The sequence below is a fragment of the Pectinophora gossypiella genome, chromosome 14 (assembly GCF_024362695.1).
Source record: "Pectinophora gossypiella chromosome 14, ilPecGoss1.1, whole genome shotgun sequence".
Taxonomy (NCBI): Eukaryota; Metazoa; Arthropoda; class Insecta; order Lepidoptera; family Gelechiidae; genus Pectinophora; species Pectinophora gossypiella.
The window spans coordinates 3,888,066-3,895,740 of NC_065417.1; positions in this window are offsets into that span (position 1 = coordinate 3,888,066).

Here is a 7,675-nt window from a genome sequence, read left to right on the forward strand (position 1 = left end):
TCAGGAATATTCAAATCTTTTTTATCAGGTACTTACTTAATTTATTATATTTTTTAATACACAGCAGGAAACAATGATATAAACATATGCTGTATGTAGTTGTAATCTTACCAAACCCGTCGTTTCAGTTGTTGTGAAATGCAAACGATTGCGAGTGGTATAATATACTATACTATCAATCATTATGATTTTGAAAGTCTTTGGCAATAGTTGTATTTTGTATGTTATTACTTTTCGTATAACCGTTTATGATCATAGTAATGTTCCCTCCTGCTTTTAATCAGAAATCAGAATCATTTATTCAACGTAATTATCATGGCTAAACTTGTTGGATGTCAATTAAACATTTTTTAATCTACATCATTTCGCAAGGTGTTATGGCCGAGGAAAAATGTCAAGAAACTGCAACAGCAACACATCTTTTAATAGGTATACATTACAAGTTATTTAATATCTAGAGGAACACATTTAATACCAGACATTTTTATCAGTTAGGTAATCATTAATCTTATAATAAGTTTTTTATATAAAGTAAGCTTTACAAAATTTAAAATATCACTTCTCTTATCTCTCGCTTTGTCTATAATTTAGCCATAAACTTTCGTAACTAGCAGATGATTTAAAAAAGTTGTAACCAAAGAAGAAAATAGATATATACAGGGTGTTAGTGACATCGTAACGAATACTCAGGGGGATGATTCAGACCATGATTCTGAGTTGATATCAAGTGGAATTTCCTGTCAAAAAATAAATGAAAATTTTTGTTTTTTTAAATTATTTTCCGTTCCATAATTTTGCGACGGAAAATTCCACTTGACATCAACTCAGAATTATGGCCTGAATTATTCCTCAAAGTTTTCCCGTCGTTACGATGTTACTAACACCCTGTATAAAGTTTGTCGACGCCAAAACATTGTGTTTCTAACGTGAATTACGCGTCCGACAAAAATAGAACAGGGTGTATGCTCCTGTAATTGACCTGTTGATAAAGGTTGACGTGAGCTGTCAGTTTTTACCCCATTATACATACGAAGCCACTGGTCATCTGCAAATTGCATAATTTAATACCATTATCTGCAAATATGAATAACACTTTATGTTCTACTCGAGTTCGCTGGCTAGTTTTTCACTCTGCGGGGCGCTGAGGTAATGATACATAATAACAACCATTGTGACGTCACAGGTTGCTCCAAAGATTATGTCAGTCGTATAAAAATGACATAAAATGACACACGTCAATCCCATAATTTTTAAAACTGTCACTGTCGATTGTCATAATCGATAGTAACCTGGCTAAGGCCACTGTACCATAAAATAATATTCCTTATTATTGTTGTAAGCACTAACGTTAGGGCATAGAATAAGGAATAACTCACAGCCGGAACTAACAGTTTAACGTGCCCTCCGAAGCACGGAATCATCTTACGTTTTCGGAGAACCAGGTGATTCAAGCCTGCAATGTCCTTACCAAACAAAGAACACTTTCACAAAGTGATTTCGACATTGCCCCCATGGGGAATCGAACCTGGACCTCCAAACGAGCCTAACGCTCTAACCACTAGACCACGGAAGCTGTTTCTATAAGTAGTACCTACTACAAAACGTAAACCACGCAGGCAATTTCCGTCAAACATCCTCTTACAAAAAACATCCAATCACTTCAATTTCCGAACGGCCACGCAGCTCTGGTTCGCAGCAATTACTAAAGGAAAATCCCTAATGAGTTCCAAGTAGTCTTAGTTTTTCTTCAAGGAAATCGACGAGTATGTTGTTGATTTAGAATGTTTTTATTTAGCGTGAGAAAGTCATGAGTTGGTGTCGATTTAACAACACCTCAAAAAACAAAAAATCAATCACACTTTTTACGGCCGCTAAATATACGACCTATGACCTAACTCACTGTGGTCCTATGTTTACCTGCTTGCTTCTCAGTCAGGGAGCGCTGGTCCCAACCCCGGTACCGAACTTGCACCAATTTATCTTAAGTAAAGTTTTCACTGCTCGGGTTTCGTCTTTTCGTGTGTTTTCGGTTTTCGTCGGTTTTCTGCTCGGCTTGGTTTTCGATTTTCGAAGGTATGTGACCTAACCTGTATTGGGCTGGTTTACCCTTCGCGGGTTGGAAGGTTAAAAAGGTAGTCGCTTCTGTAAAAGTCGGACCTGTCAAATCTTTAGATTAGGTAAGCCGACCCTGTGAAAAATGGGATAATGCTGGGGAGATGATGATGACGAAGTTTTCACGGCTCACCACCTATCACGTTGGTCTAACAGAAAGCTCGGGGAGGCAAGGGTACTTAGTTCATCCTACAATGGATATACCTCTGATTACCCCAATTGGGATATATTCGTGATTTTGTTAATGTATGTGTATGAACATTTTGCAGATTTGCCTCTAATGGAATTCACTACATGGGCGGAAATAGGCAGTTTAAAGTACTTTGCCTACTCCAACATCATTATGCTTCCAAAGCAAGTCATCGCGGCACAATTAACCGGCAACAGCGACCACCGATCATGCGCGTACGCTTGCCACCGAAACAAATGACCATCGCCAACCATCGCTCCGGGTTATCTGATTTTAATCGCGACCATTGCCATTGAAATACTAGAGAGGCAAGCTGTAGGGCCACTGGATTCGATGCGCCGCCAAGTATTCAATTTAAACTCAAATATCTTTACTCAGTAGGTAATACAGTTACATTTTGAATCGTCATTTTTTAAATAACGAATGTCTCATCCGCCTAAAACTACTGCAGCTTCTCACAACCTGTATAGCAGGGGAAAAGAAGCTGCAAGAAAAACCTCGGCACAGGCACCTAGATCCGTGCACGAAAGCATGTTAAGCCGTTGGTCCAGCCGATGATTCATGTCAGGGGCATATGGCGGCTCAGTAATAACCGTGACACCACGGTTGACGGGGTTGGTAATCCACCTCACAATCCACACGATAGAAGAAGATGATATTTGATATTACATTATAAACATGCGTTCTGTTGTACTTACCGGACTTTGCCTTTTGATGAAGTATGCTCAGTTGTATGAGTCCCATACAACTTTGCGAATCTAAATCCAGACCCAACCGTAAATATCGCTGGTGCAGCTGTAAGGAAGCTGTCTTAAGCACTTAGAGGCACTGACGAAACGACCCCGAGGGTGGCCAGTAATTATCCCTGCCTTCCAAGATCGATGGACACATTACACGGAGCCTAGTACAGTTGGTTTTAGAAGTTTGAATTATGAACATTCTTGATTAAGACAACTTGGGGGTTTTGCTGTTAGGGTGAACGCATGCGTGGTTCACGCGCCCGTTATCCCCAATGGGGCATGTACACTTACAAGACAACTAGCAGTCACTTTTGCTATTTGTGTTTTACATAACATGACATACGATGATGTCCTCCTAGACGTATCCGTCAACAGCGACACCCTTAGCTAGTATTAGCCTGGACTCTTGCATAAAACCAAATTTCGTTTTGAAAGTCCTGTTGCAAGAAACGCAAGGGTGAAGGAAAACATCGTAAGGAAACCCACATACCCGAGAAATGCGTTTCGGAGGTATGTGATCTAACCTGTATTGGGCTGGTGTTCCGTTCGCGGGTTAACGCTAGGGAGATAATGATGATAACGTGACAAAGAAGTTCACGGCTATATTCCCAAAGGCGAGCCAGAGATATGTAGGTAGTTATATCTGTCGCATAATGGATTAAGAACCCACATTTCACCAACCAACGCGATGTCTAGGTGGTGGCCACAATAAGACGCGATTATGTTTTACTTCTACGACAGGCTCGGTGTTCCATACTTCTTTTATTACCAATTGTCACAAGCACAAAACGATTACTGTTAGTTCTTACTTTTTTGTTGTTTTTTTATTCATCCAAATCGATAGTTAATTTGAATTTTGGATATGATCAAAACGCTTTGTAAAGTGCACTAATGAAACGCACACGACAGTGCTGCCAACGTGAAGAGAGAACTACGTCTCACTCTCAGTATTTTTCAAATCGAATCTAAACGGCTCAATGAGCTCACACTCCTTCTTGGCTTTTCTATTTCCCAAAATTCAAGCCCATCCAAGCTCAATTATTCCAAATTATCGACACAAGACAAGTGCAATCTTACACACAAGTACTATATACACTGTCTGTGGGGAACGGCGCCCCGAAATACAGCAGACGAGAAGCTTCGGGTCAGTCCAATTCTCTCTCTCTCTTTAGCTATCGAAGTCATTTTCCTAAAGACTTGGTATGGCATGTAGCGTAGTGAATACATTACTTAAATATGAACGTCAGGACCGCCTTTGTAGCATCACAACTAGTTAAATATATGCAGCAATATTGTACGAATTTTGTATTTCAATGTACTAAGACTTTGAGCGCTAAATGGTATGTGTCATACACCGGCCATCTATGTACTTCTCTCCTGACCATGCAGGATGGGTACCCTGCTAGGAAGTAGGTGTTGTACTTCCCCAATAGGAAGTTCACATTATGCATTAAGTACTTAAGCAAAAACAATACATCTATTTTCTCCTCCGTCCGAGAAAATAGACCTTACCTAACCTGAAAATTTGACAGGTCCGGTTTTTACAGAAGTGCCTGTCTGACCTTCCAACTCGCGAAGGAAAATGCAGCCCAATACATTAAAAAAATCCTATTTCTTTTATATAACTCTGCAGAACTACTTGCATCTCGATGATAGAAGTTAATAAGTATAGCCAACGCTTTTTCCTTTAAATGTACGGTACTTAAACACTCCTCGAGGGCTCGTATTATTATATTAGAAATCCTAACCGTAGGTTAATTTGTTTATCCGCTATGACACGTCATTATTCATTTGCGTGCATCCAACAATTTTACTCACACTTACCAACTCGGGGTGTAGGGGCAGTTCACGTAGTGGGTTAAACAACATTTTATTTAAAAAAAATATTTATTTCAGAATGTACTTTCTTTACTTTTAGATTTACACAGGTGCATTATAATTCTATTCCATTACATTTTACCAAAATAATAATATTCACAACATTACATAATATAAATAAAATTACAATAATTTGTTTGGACTTACTATTATACTATTGTTCATTCTAGTAAAGTCACACCAAGTCACATATTTAAATACCTAATTAATTACTGTTATAAAGACATATTACGTTAAATGTTGTTTTATAGGAGAGTAGAAAAGTGCTTTTTGTTTAATAAGTATTATTTTTAAATCTAAAATAAAATAAAATGACTTTAATATTAATATTGTACATTTGTAGCCCGTGATTCCTAATGGGGTCGGTGAAGCTACACAAGTTATAACATAAAACTGATTGCTTGATTTGATTTCATAGGTAATATCAAATTCGACAATGAAGAGATACAACTGTTTATAAAGACTGTAAAATAAATGTTCAATAAAATGTAAGCAGCTATAAATGAAAATCGCGGCGAATGATTTTATATCTCAATGGGAGACTTATTGATTTAGACAAATAAAGTAAACTACCTATATGAAAGTTAAACTTGTAAAAATATTAATAAATAAAGTAATAGCATCACGCCATATTCCTGAAGGGGTAGTCAAAGTTATATAGGTTAAGTATACACCCACTCCCCGCCAGCTATGTTGAAATCCCATGTAATAGGACATGCAAGTGTATATAATGTGTATATTACTACCTGTACATAAAACATTAACGATACCTATCTGTGGATGTTTATATTCAACATATTTACCTACAGAACTAGACTATCATGAGCATACAACCGCGAGATAAGCTGTTAAGGTTCTCAGTACTAACACCTAGAAAACTAAATATCCTATTTGGTAAAGGCCCTTCAACATAAATTGCGAAAACCTTTACATGGTGCGGTAATATAACCTGATGGTTGCTGGTTGATGGTGGATGGTTATATTACCAACGGTGGTCAGTTCTAAGGCACCATAAAGCCTTACCTGTCATATTACCGCAAGTCGACGCAAAATATAGAGTTGTAAGCCTATTCTCATCACAAAGACCTATAAATCTGCGAGTTAGGTTGTCCCGCCTTTTGTAGAGCCGCGGCTGGGTGGCTCCTATACTGTGCCGCGTGACGGTGCGTCATGCAGCAAGGGAAATGCATAATATGTTTTTGTGCGACAATTTGTCTTGTAGCGTGCTGTGTTGCTGCGCTTCAGAGCGAGATAGTTGACTTTCATAAGTTATATTATTTTTATCACGTAAACCAATTGACCTTTTCAGTTATGTGCTTAGACCCTAATCTTTATAAGGTAGTAAAGTAATTAAATAAAAAAATATTTTCATAATTGAAAAACCGTGTTGGACATTTTCCAAATTACTTAATAGATATTACTATTTATCTTTCACCCATAATTACGCAACAAAGTATGACAATCTCGATGCGGTAACTACTGAAAAGTATCGGCGTCCGAAAGACGTAATATATCCCGACGACCCGATTACTCTACCCATAGAGGCGGCCGATCAGCTCGCGACAACTAACACTTCAAGACCCCGATACCGACCCCGCCGGCGTAGTCGACTATTTCCCTCAATCAGCGCTTATCGTCGATTAATTCTAGGGTCGATTAATTCTTTCAAATATTATTCATCTCAGACGACGCCCTTAGCCGAGGTTCGCACCCAACTGGGCACCCTCAGGGCTGTTGTCTTAAACGTTGTACCGGGTGAGCGCATTTAGCGCTCCCCATTTGTCCGGCCAAGTAGTTAATGCCATCTGCGGCAAATCTACAATAAGTCACGTCAAGAAAAATAAAAAAAATCGATGCGGTAATATACGTCCATCGGAGTCCACAACTCGGAATCCCGTTTAGAATTATAGTTATTGTAGAAAAAGCGAGAGAATGTTAAATGATCGCCGCTCCGAGTGTTAGCCCCATCAATAATTGCCTTATAAGGATAATTGAGAAATACGACGATTTAACGAGCCCCGGGCAAAAAGCGTATTTAGCTTCCTCCGACGGATCTACTTTGGTTTGTTTTGGTTTGGAAAGCTGATTATTTATTATACGTACCTATACAAGCTCTCATCTCACCTGTGGCTTGTTATAGCACCAGTGGCATGTTTTAAAAGAACATCTAGGGCCCTGTGCCGAGGTTTTCCTTGCAGCTTTTTTTCCCCGGCTACACAGGTTGTGAGCAGCAGTAGTTTTAGGCGGATGAGACGTTGTTTATGTAAAAATGACGATTCAAAGTGTAACTATGTTACCTACTGAATAAAGATATTTTTGAATTTGACAGATACCCGTATATCGCGCGATCAATAAACCGAGTACTTATCGCGTCGCGCGTGATACACAGGTTGCGTGTAACGGCTACTGTAGTAGAACAATATGAGATTGACATAAGCTAACAAATTGTCACGTAATTCGCTTATTTCAATCCAATACATTCATTCTATATCCCCGTATGTCATAAATCATAATAAGTACATGTTTTAGGACTTCAAAACCGATGTGTGGCTGCATGACTGACTACACTGACCTGAAAACACAAAAAAATCCTTAATAATATCATCAAAAAGTTAGATGATCCGTGCTTTGGAAGTCACGTTAAGCCGTTGCTCCAAGTTACTACTTACTGATGTAAGTAAGTAATCGTTACATGAGCCATGTTAGGGGCCGTTGGCGGCTCAATAATAACCCTGACACCAGGGTTGATGAGGAT